The sequence below is a fragment of the Littorina saxatilis genome, unplaced genomic scaffold, assembly GCF_037325665.1.
Source record: "Littorina saxatilis isolate snail1 unplaced genomic scaffold, US_GU_Lsax_2.0 scaffold_173, whole genome shotgun sequence".
Taxonomy (NCBI): Eukaryota; Metazoa; Mollusca; class Gastropoda; order Littorinimorpha; family Littorinidae; genus Littorina; species Littorina saxatilis.
In genome coordinates, this window is record NW_027129208.1 from 1 (window position 1) to 12,500 (window position 12,500).

Below are 12,500 nucleotides of genomic sequence, written 5' to 3' on the forward strand. Positions count from 1 at the left end.
GTTAGAAGTCTTGCACGTGAAAACTGACAATCTGTTGCACGTGAAAACTGACAATCTGTTGCACGTGAAAACTGACAATCTGTTGCACGTGAAAACAGTGACAATCTGTTTTGCACGTGAAAACAGTGACATTATTGTGAAACCAGCGCTCTAGCTGGGTCCTCGTCAAACGATAGGCGTTTAAGCGGCGTGACTCGCCCGAGAGGAGAAAGGTGTAACAACGTGTGTGTTTACGTCGTGTATTGAGAGTGTATAATGTACATTTCAACACAAGCAAATATTGTTCGCTAAGGTATAGCGATTTCATAAGTGCATAAAGAAGGAAGTAAATTATGTGCACGTTATTTATCATTGTTTTTATGAATGTATGAACGTTAAACAGCATTACTGAGTTGTCATGAGTGTATAACGTTCTTCAGGCAATTTTATACTTTCAAGTTCTGTTATTGTGTTGTATGCAGCGCAAACATTTTGTTTCATAATGCTGCTGTATGTTGATTAGGCTATGTGCGTACCAAATTATGATGTTTCATTGATAGAGCTTTTAGAGTTCTGCTCCCCAACGTCCTGTTATACTTTTGTGATTACCAGTTATACGTTGTATAAGTTCGTTTGTTATGTTCAGCGGTCAGTTTCGTGAAACTGCAAATACACTCCCTCAAATCAAGCCTCGCATCCCGTTTTACCTTCCTGACGTGTGCGGTTATGTTCTGTGCTGTTTTGGATCAGCCACGTGTGGCGAGATTGTCGCGGGCGCAAACCGCGGGCTTAGAGAAAATAAAACAATTCACTCGCACCGCGCCTCACACACAAGTACCCACACTCTCACATGATTCGCACCTACTCATAAATTGTAATAAAATCTCCAAACGTAAAACGCTTTAGGGTTCAGATAGACAGGAGAGCAAAGGGAGAGAGAAAAAAAATGAAGCAAAAAACAGTTCATCTATTTATAAGATTAAATTCAACATGTAACAAACATTTTACAAAACACTCAATCAAATCACACTCCAGTGGCCTGGTGGTTTCTGAAGAACGAAGAGCCACACAAACTTAGTATGTAGAATTGTTCGATGAACATACAGTACGTTGGCCACATGAAATACCAGTTAATATATGAAGGAAAAAAAAACAAATCGCGCACATCAATAGAACTGTTTCAGTGTGTCATTACACTGCCGAACGGCGACCCCCCTTCCACGCAACACCCAAGATATATAAGTAATAACTTAGCCTGTGTGACGGAGAAAAGTCCCGTTATTGTCTGCGACGAATGGAAGCAGACGACGTTACGCAGCGCCTCGCTGACGAAGAACAGCCCCCACAGACGTTGCTCACTGACGTCCAGTGTGGAGGTCTCCGCCTGACGATCCTGCGGAAAGTTGTAGAAGGCGAAGGCAGGAGAAACCCGGATCCATCGGCCTGTAACTCCTCCTAAGATGTCCACGGGTCGGGATCAACAGTTGTCCTCTTGTGATGGACCCCATGGCAGTAGTAGCAGCAGTAGTAGTAGCGTAATACTGGTGCGACCATTACCTATATCGGAAAAGTGTGTCAAGACTTTCCGACCCTACGATTTCCCGAGTGCCATGCGGGCAGAGGGGAAACCGTAGATCAGCATGAAAACCATCAACATCATCACAACATCAAACGCCACAATGGCAAGTTATAACCTGAGTTATGGATTCCTATCCATGCCATTGCATAAATTCCAGCGTCAATTCTATCAATAAAATATAAAGAGAAAAATATTATAATAATTAAATGTTTCAAACACTTAATACAATTTTCCTCTCGCTGATCATCACAACAGTGACCCTACAATCTACCAATAAATTGTCACAGCTTCAACTCGAAAGTTGGTGGAAAAATTATCATAAATGCCAACACACAAGTCGACAAAATATATCCACCACAGTAATTGTTATGCATTATACAACATAAAAGTTGACCTTTCTAAACATATTATATTTAGAATTATTTGATTATCAGAATACATATAACTGACTTATCAAACCACTGAACCACTGCACAATTTAAGCATATCAACGCTCGTCAATTACTGTTAAAATTCATTCTGATAAAAGAACTTGGTTCATGAACTTTTGCACTAAACAACCCACGGACAATGTATGTCACTATCGTAGGAAACTTGTTTTTCCTTCCGCACAAAATAACAAAAGAACAGCTAAGGGCTGCACTCTTTCACTGACCAGTGGTCACACCAACAGTCTTTAATACCACAGCACGAATTCTACACCCGCAGTGCAAGGTCTTTCATAACAATGATACCCAGCTACGAACGCGTGCTGTCAGCAATATTAACTCAGTGCAGAAGCACGGAATATGTTGAACCAGCAATCTTTCGGATCACTGAACTCACTAGATAGCCACTCTTTCTTTTGTTCATTCACACACACAAAAGACGTCCATGCATACGACAGCAAACAAATACCCGCCTGCCATTTTCCACCCATTCCATGCAGCATATTTAAGAGGAAAAGAAAATGTACAACTTACTTTGCAGTTACGAGGGACATACAGTGTTAAATTTACCGGCCTCAATGATACATGATTTTACCTGGAAAAACTTACGGAAAACGTTCAATAATCATGTTGTTCTTCTCCTGTTCCCAGTAAAACATTTTATAATATCATTGGTTGACGAGGGTAGGGATAAACTAAACTCACTAATTTAACCTCACCTGCAGTACATTGCAGAGTTGTCGCGTGTCGCTGGTGCTAAGCTGCCGACATCTTTCCTCCTTACCAACTGGGATAGGAATGACTTGTCTCGCTCACCTGACCCACGATTTCCACGAACAGTTCTCAAACGGGAGGGAAAAAGTGCAGAAATGTTTCCACCCCAATCTACGACGCTCCGTTTGGTGACACTGTCTCCTCTACACCAATCTTTTCGCTCTCGCTCCCTTCGTATTTGATGGTTGGGTTTGCAATTTACGGGCATTTGATTAGCTAGTTATTCCGTGGCGCGACAGAGATGTCCAAATGAACAGTATGCGTCTTTCACTGGTTTCTTTCTCTTCTTCGACTATCTCTCAGCTTCATGTTGTACTTGTCTAGTTAGGATGTTTTGGTAAGTGTAATTGAAGATATTTGAAATGTTATGAACATTATTAAATTAAGGAACCACGACAATGCGTAGGAGGAAAGCCTCTACGAAGATCTTAGGGCGGGCCTATTCCCAATTTGCAACCCTGGAATGTTCGGTTCGACCCCGCAAGGTCGGCTGACCTCTAAGGCGGACGTTTGCATTAGTAAGGAGACCTCTAGAGGCGGGGCTACTGGTCAAGTACAGACCGGTGCAGATACTGCTCGTACACACACACACACACACAACACACACACACACACACCACACACACACAACACACACACATACACACACATACAGGCAGATACACACACATATGTGCACACAGCAGAACATACCTTTGTTGTTGTGCCGTACAATGGTGGATTTTTTTTCTATATTTATCCCTGTGTTGTGAAATGATATTAATATTGATCTTGAATTTAAATTTTTTTTCTCGCTTTTATTATTAAGTTTTGCCTGGTAAGTACATAATGTACATAGTACTACCGTGCGGTACTTCAGTGGTATTCGGGTTAGCAATTGTTACACCTATTTGTATTTTATTTTATTGTTATTCACTTTCATTTTGTGTATTTGTATGTATTTACATATTGTTGGTTTGTATCATTATCTTAATTGTATGTCAATTGAGTAATGGGAGAGATATTACGCGTCTTATTGTTGCATTGTATCCTGTTAATAGGATTGTGAAGGGTATTGGACATTATTGTACAAAGACGAATGTGACATTGGTTTAAGTAGATACTGAGTGAAAAACTTTATAAATGTGCTGTGACGATGTTCATGGATTAACTTAGTGGTTCTTATACATATTGGATTGACAATGTGCTCATCCACCACCCATGTCACACACGCGCACTCACAAACATTCACTCACTTGTTCAGACACACACACACACACATACACAGACATACACACACACAGACACATATACACACACACACACACACAGACACATACACACATACACACACACACACACACACAACACACACACACACACACACACACACACACACACACACACACACTCACTCACACACGCTCTCACGCCTCATGTACATGCCTCCCAGTGGTAATAATTGTTTGATTATTACAATGTTGACGGAAATCGAGTTGGTGGGATAATTGATGTTGTTGTTCATTGTTGTTTTACTTAAGTGTTCCTCTTTTAAGTGTGTTTACAGTAATGTTGAGGGGTGATTTGACCTATGTGTTGATGTCTGATTGTTTGAAGCTAAGGTCAGCTTTTTGGCCGGGCCGCAGCGTGGTATATCGGGCTAAAGCTTATGTTGTTAATAAAATGTATTTTTTGTGTGATTGACTGTAAACTGTTGATAACAGGCGAATTTTGTAAGCTGAATGGTGCTGAATATTCTTTGGTGGCGGCGAGCAACACTTGGCTGGTTCAGCAGTTACTTGTGCTGCATGGTCATCATTAGCTCTAGTGTGCACACGGCACACTTCTGCAGGTCAATTCATCTCCGAATATCTTGGTCTTAGAGATCCTAGCGATTATAAGATGTTTGACCCTGTGACGTCAGTTTTCTAAAACTGGGAATGCGGCTCATGTAGTAAGGCTGGGTGTGGTGAAGACAGAAAACAAGAACACTTGTGATCAGATCATCAAGGAGAACGGAACTTTACAGCGGAGCCTGGAGAAACAGAGTAGACATAGCTAGCATAAAGGAACAAGTTGTGTAGATCAATTAGTAAGGAATAACAGTGTTAGCTAGAAAGTGAATATTTGCACGCCACCACCAACAGAAATCTGCTCCTGGTAAGCAAGTACGCATATGTTTGATTTTCTTTTGTTTTATCTTTCCTATAGATAGTTATGGAATAAGGAGACAAAATCGTTGCTCTTGGTTTTGTCTACATTTTTTAAGATTGTTCGTACCTTGTTCTTTGTCTCCATTATAAAGATATGTCTGTCCTCTCAATAGTTCATATAAGCCAAGCAAGTAAGATGAAATTATAAACATCTCCAAAGTATCGCCACAATTTCCACCCGGTGATAATGGAAAAAAAATGGTTGTGTGAGTATAATTGGTTTGAAATTCATGAAGTTATCCTTCTTATTACAATGGGTTATTGTACTTCATGACCTTCCGCGAAGCCACAGATACATGGACATGTGTTCCAAAGTCAAGTGTTTCAATGCACGGCTCAAATTGTGACTTTTGTTTTCAAATGTTCATTTTCGAATATTAAAAGGAGCGAACCTTATTAAGTCCAACTTTTGGAAAACTGTTTTGAAAACCTGGCTTTATTATATGAGTTATTTATAATATGCAATAATTTCAAAATATGATAAAACAAGTGTGACAAAAATGAGAGTGCTCTAAATGGAGCAGGATTTTTTAATTAAAGTATGCGACGGGCGCAGTGGCGTGGTGGTAAGACGTTGGCCTCCTAATTAGGAGGTCGTGAGTTCGAATCCCGGTCGCTGCCGCCTGGTGGGTTAAGAGTGGAGATTTTTCCGATCTCCCAGGTCAACTTATGTGCAGACCTGCTAGTGACTTAACCCCCTTCGTGTGTACACGCAAGCACAAGACCAAGTGCACACGGAAAAGATCCTGTAATCCATGTCAGAGTTCGGTAGGTTATGGAAGCACGAAAATACCCAGCATGCCTACTCAACGAAAGCGGAGTGAAGCTGACTATGCTCTCAGAGTATAGTCTGGAGTACCCATATGGGCAAACGAGCTCACACGTAACCAGACAATTCTGGAACGCTGAAGAAGAGAGAATTAAAGTATACAATGATTTAACGTTTCTTGTTTGTAACATTTAGCATTTCAGTTCTAAAAGTTAAAATAGTGTATTGGTTTGTTTAGTAAGTTGTCATTAAAATACATTTTTCGCAACATGATTTGAAATGATTGCATTGTTTTCCTTATTATTTCCTGAATGAGAAAATATACTGATATAATATGCGTAAGTATCTCTGAACATGTGATCAGAATTAAAGACAATAATTATGTCTTGCAAATTAGATTTGTGTTGTATTGATTAACTGGTTTTGGCTTGCCTGTTGAGTTGTCTCGACAATGACTGTTAAACAATCTTCAGTGTCGGTCTTTTAGTTTCAGATGAACTGATTTACTAAATAATGTTATGCGGCTTGACGCGACATTGACCAAGTGTTTTGATATTGCTGAACGTGACTTGTTTTATTCATACTTTGAATTGTTAGCAGACTCTCTAATTTGGTTATTATTTTGATTGGTGTATACAAATCATTTTACAATGGTGAGTACAGTGTAATTTGGACGTACACTTCCTTTAAATTTAGCATTTGTATTTTGCTGGACACATCCTGTTGCAGTCCCGCAGTGGGGCACTGCGGTTATGAAATTAAAAGCCCCTCCTGTTTTTTGGAACCGCAGGAGCTTTCTAGTTTGCTGTTAGGTAGATTTTGGTTCCTCTTTCCTGTCATGCTCTCTTTTTCTTCATGAATTCTTTTCTTTTTTCTGCCTTCTTGCTCATTCACCTGTATTTTTTCCAAATCTCTTCTCTTGCCGCTTGTCTCGCGATTCATGTATAGTTTAATCTGTTAGTGTTCTGATGTAAGTCCAGCAGTAGATAGGTTAAGCCTATTTTAACATACTGGAAACTGGTAATCTTCCAGTAGGTTTTTTTTGTTTATTTGTTGCTTAACGTCCAGCCGACTACGCAGAGCCATATCAGGACGAGGAAGGGGGGGATGAAGGGGGCCACTTGTCAAGCGATTCCTGTTTACAAATGCACTAACCCATTACTTGTGTCCCAGCAGGCTTTAGTAAAACTAAATTAATACCTACTGGAAGATTACCAGTTTCCAGTATGTTAAAATAGGCTTAACCTATCTACTGCTGGACTTACATCAGAACACTAACAGATTAAACTATACATGAATCGCGAGACAAGCGGCAAGAGAAGAGATTTTTGGAAAAATACAGGTGAATGAGCAAGAAGGCAGAAAAAGAAAAGAATTCATGAAGAAAAAGAGAGCATGACAGGAAAGAGGAACCAAAAATCTACCTAACAGCAAACTAGAAAGCTCCTGCGGTTCCAAAACAGGAGGGGCTTTTAATTTCATAACCGCAGTGCCCCACTGCGGGACTTCCAGTAGGTATTAATTTAGTTTTACTAAAGCCTGCTGGGACACAAGTAATGGGTTAGTGCATTTGTAAACAGGAATCGCTTGACAAGTGGCCCCCTTCATCCCCCCTTCCTCGTCCTGATATGGCTCTGCGTAGTCGGCTGGACGTTAAGCAACAAATAAACAAACAAACAAACAAACAATCCTGTTGCAGGAGTGATCGTGGGAACATGTTTAGAGTTCCGTTATGCTGCTTCATTTGTTGTAGTCATTGGTTGTTGTTCTGGTTTGTATTTGTTTTATTTTTTGTCGTTTAATAAATTAATGATGTATTGACCGAGGTATATTGAGTATTAGTGAATGGTTAATTCAACTAAAAATCACTAAATTATTATTGAGAGAAAAAAACCGGCAAAATGCCTATCAACAATATGCTCACAGCAAGTGTATGCAAATGTTTCATACATATGTATACTGTGCTTGAAGAAGGCAAAATGTATTGTTGTGAAGGTTGTAAATTGCTGCCTTTTTTATGGTTATGTTGTTGGTGGTAGGAGTGTTGATTGAGGTTTTGCTAAATTATATTTGGGAGCCTAGCTGTATGATATGATTGTTACGTACGTTTTATAGTGTCATCTACTTATACGTATACATATTTGCTAGTTTTTCTTACTTTTACGCATGTTATTATGTCTGTCACATACTTATATCTTCTTGGTGTTAAAATACCCTTTTGCTAAACGCTTTATAAAACATTTAAACAGAAACAGTGTGAACTTGCAAAACGTTGATGATGTATATGTAAGCCAATTTGGTTACCTTTAAAGGGGCGCAATGGCATATCAGTACGACGCCGGCCTCCCAAGCGGAAGGTCGTGGGTTCGAATCCCGGCCGCGCGCGCCTGGTGGGTTAAGGGTGGAGATGTTTCCGATCTCCCAGGTCAACGTCTGTGCAGACCTGCTAGTGCCGTATCCCCTTTCGTGTGTACAGCACCCGGCGAAAGAAAAGCAATTCATTCGCGCCCACTGTTGCAAGTGATTTTTCATCATTTTCAAATTCTTGTAAAATATTAACCAGATAAGGTACATAACAAAGACAGGTTCGTAGAGGATATTTTACTGGCTGTACGATCAGTGCATATTATTTAATCGTTTTTTTTTTTTCCTTTTCATTAACTGTGTTATACAGGGTAGGGGTCAAGCGAGTCGTGATTGCAGGCGAACATGTCACTTTGACACACTTCAACATTCGTAAAAAATGCATATTTTTCAACCAGGTAAAGACAGTTGTGTAGAAAATTCATCTCTCAACATGATCATTTAAATTGAATTATTCGCCAAAGCGTAACATAATTACAAAAATGAACATAAATCACTTAGACGGTGTTAAAAATGGTTGTTTTGGAAAAGCTCCTTCAGACGAACATGTCACTTCGGCACGCTACAACATTCGTAAAAAATGCATATCTTTAACCAGGTAAAGACAAGTTTGGAGGAATTCATTTTTTTTATATGAACATTACATTAGAATATATTCGCCAAAGCGTCACATTATTACAGTTTGGGACAACGATCTTCAAAGTGACAGTGCATGGGCGTCTATTTCAGCACTGCGAAGCGGACCTGTACATCTTAGGGACATTTCTTTGTTCGTGTGTCGTTTATTATGTGTTGTGAGTGTATCGATGACGATGTGTGTGGGTGTATTTGTGTTTATGAATGTGTATGTATGTGTAACCGAGTGCCGTAACACTACGATCACCTCGGGAGGCGAAGTGCAATCAAACAGGATTAAAATGTATGGGCTAATTTCTTAGCCCTATAAAAACTGTTATGCAACCCGAAGGTTTCCATGAACATACAGACAATCGGAAACCACCAGACCCCATCATAAACAGAATTCCACAATCCACCGGTGTTGACTTAAAGGCCAACAACTCGGGTGGCAGAGTCTGCTGTGAAAGGAGCGGTAGCCTCCCCTGTCACATATGTGTTAAGGGATTTTGGCTATGGCTTCATAGAGCTTTCTCACGAATCACAACGCTAAAAAAAAAAAAAAAAAAAAAAAGAGCACATTTTTGTTCTTCTAATTATAGCATGTTAATGTAGAACAGACGCTTGGTCACAAAAGCATCTGATTTTAAAACAAATTATAAAGTCGATTCCATGCGCAGGAGCTTTTTCCCAAACAACCCTTTATAACACCGTCTAAGTGATTTAGTTTATTTTTGTAATTGCGTTACGCTTTGGCGAATAAATCTAATTAAATGATCATGGTGAGAGATACATTTCTTCCACAACTGTCTTTCACTGGATGCAAAATATGCATTTTTACGAATTTTGTAGCGTATATGTCATGCGTACCCTGTAATTTCTTTAATAAATAATTGTCCATGTGTTTTGAATTTGTAATGTACTTCATAGATGGAATAGTCTTCACGATTTGTAAATGCTAGAACGGCTGTAAATGTAGCTGTAGACAATATACATTTATATATCAAGAAGCAATAGCATATACATGGGTACTAATGAAGTGTACCCCCCAAAACAACAATGAAACATCCTAGGTGTACTCTAGCTACCACGTGATCCAGGTGTATGCTTTCTTCAAGACGTGCCATGCTAATTATCCCGTCGTCGTGTGCTGAGAATTAACTTTGCCTTCTACCATACATCTGCTTAATGTGTACGTGTTTCTCCATTTACGTACTACCTTTGAATTCACATTATTTTGTTCATTCCTTATGGTAAATTATTCATCTATACCAGTGTTCATTACTTTCAAGTAGTATACATTAGTATGCATAATAAATATATCTAGCTTATTATACGATTGATGCGTGTCTAAATGTGTGTGTGCGTGCACGTGTGTGTGTGTGTGTGTGTGTGTGTGTGTGTGTGTGTGTGTGTGTGTGTGTTTGTATTTATTTGGGCATGTGTATGTGTGGATATTAACTTGTGGATGTTATTCATAAAATGTGTGAGAGTGTACGTATGTGCTCATGTCTTCAGTCACACAACGCTTGGCCAGCAATCCAAGTAAACATAAGAACACTGACATTTGGTCACACACCAAGACAATAACTGATCAAAGGATCTGTGTTGGTTTACATTATCATATCAATGAAATTCTTATCCCCTGAGAAGAGAGATGTGTGGTGCGTCACATCATCATTTACTTCGAAAGTAAAGAAACCATAGCCACAACAAACCAATATATACAAAGGACAACTGCTTCCACCCCAACCATCACTATCCATGAAACAACAACACAACAATACCCCCACCTTCATACAACAACAACAACAACAACACACAATACCCCACCGTCATACAAACAACAACAACAACAACAACAATACCCCCACCGTCATACAACAACAACAACAACAACAATACCCCACCGTCATACAAACAACAACAACAACAATACCCCCACCGTCATACAAAAACAACAACAACAACAATACCCCCACCGTCATTCAGACAACAACAACACAACAACAACAATACCCGCACCGTCATACAAACAACAACAACAACAACAATACCCCCACCTTCATACAAACAACAACAACAACAACAACAACAACAATACCCCCACCACCTTAACAACAACAACAACAACAAAAACAACAACAACAATACCCCCACCGTCATACAAACAACAACAACAACAATACCCCCGCCGTCATACAAACAACAACAACAATACCCCCACCGTCATACAAACAACAACAACAACACACAACAACAACAACAACAACACAATACCCCCACCTTCATACAAACAACAACAACAACAACAATACCCCCCACCGTCATACAAACAACAACAACACAACACCCCCACCGTCATACAAACAACAACAACAACAACAACACCCCCACCGTCATACAAACAACAACAACAAACAGCAACACAACAATACCCCCACCGTCATACAAACAACAACAACAACAACAATACCCCCCCACCGTCATACAAACACACAACAACAACAATACCCCCACCGTCATACAAACACAACAACAACAACACAACAACAACAACAACAACAACAATACCCCCACCTTCATACAACAACAACAACAATACCCCCACCGTCATACAAACAACAACAATACCCCCACCGTCATACAAACAACAACAACAACAACAATACCCCCACCGTCATACAAACAACAACAACAACAACAACAATACCCCCACCGTCATACAAACAACAACAACAAAAACAACAATACCCCACACCGTCATACAAACAACAACACAACAACACAATACCCCACCGTCATACAAACACAACAACAAAAACAACAATACCCCCCACCGTCATACAAACAACACAACAACACAACAATACCCCACCGTCATACAACAACAACAACAAAAACAATACCCACACCTTCATACAAACCCCAAAGCAAAACAATGCAAAACAAACGAACACACACATACACACACACACACACACACACACACACACACACACACACACACACACACACACACATACACCACACCACACACACACACACACACACACAACACACAAACTACACACATACACACCACATACACACACTCACATACACACACACAACACACAAACATACATACACAATCATACACACACACGCGACACATACACACACACACACGCACACATACACACACACACACACTTACACACACACACCACACGCACATACACACACACACGCGCACGCACGCATACACCACCCACCACCCCTCCGACTCCCCCTCCCCCCACACACAATGGACATGAAAGCAAAAGAAAAACAATCACATCAAAACAAAGCAATATAAATTATGCAAATTATTGAACACTAAAAATCAATAAAAACAAACACAAGCAAAATATGTTACTAAATATAGCAAATTAAACAACTTGTCTTTAGAGTCCAAAGTTGCAAATCACATAGGAGGCAGTCACAGGAAGTGGCTCGATCTTAACCGTGGCTATACAGCTGTGTCGACAGAGCTTGGTTGATATTTCACTCATGCAGCCCATAAGAATCGGTTCATTTAAAAGAAATAAGGAGACATGTATCAGTCTGCGAGTATTGTCGTGATCGTATAGCTGTTGGATATAGCTAGGTTCGCTAGAGGACATACACGGACATATCACACACCTTCAAGCACGTGCAACACGCCATGTAAACTGAGTTGTCACAGATCTGTATATGTCTTTGCACGCGCCAGAGAACTAATAACAGAAACACGGACATTTGTACCCGTCCTGTAAAGCTTAATATGTTGAAGGATT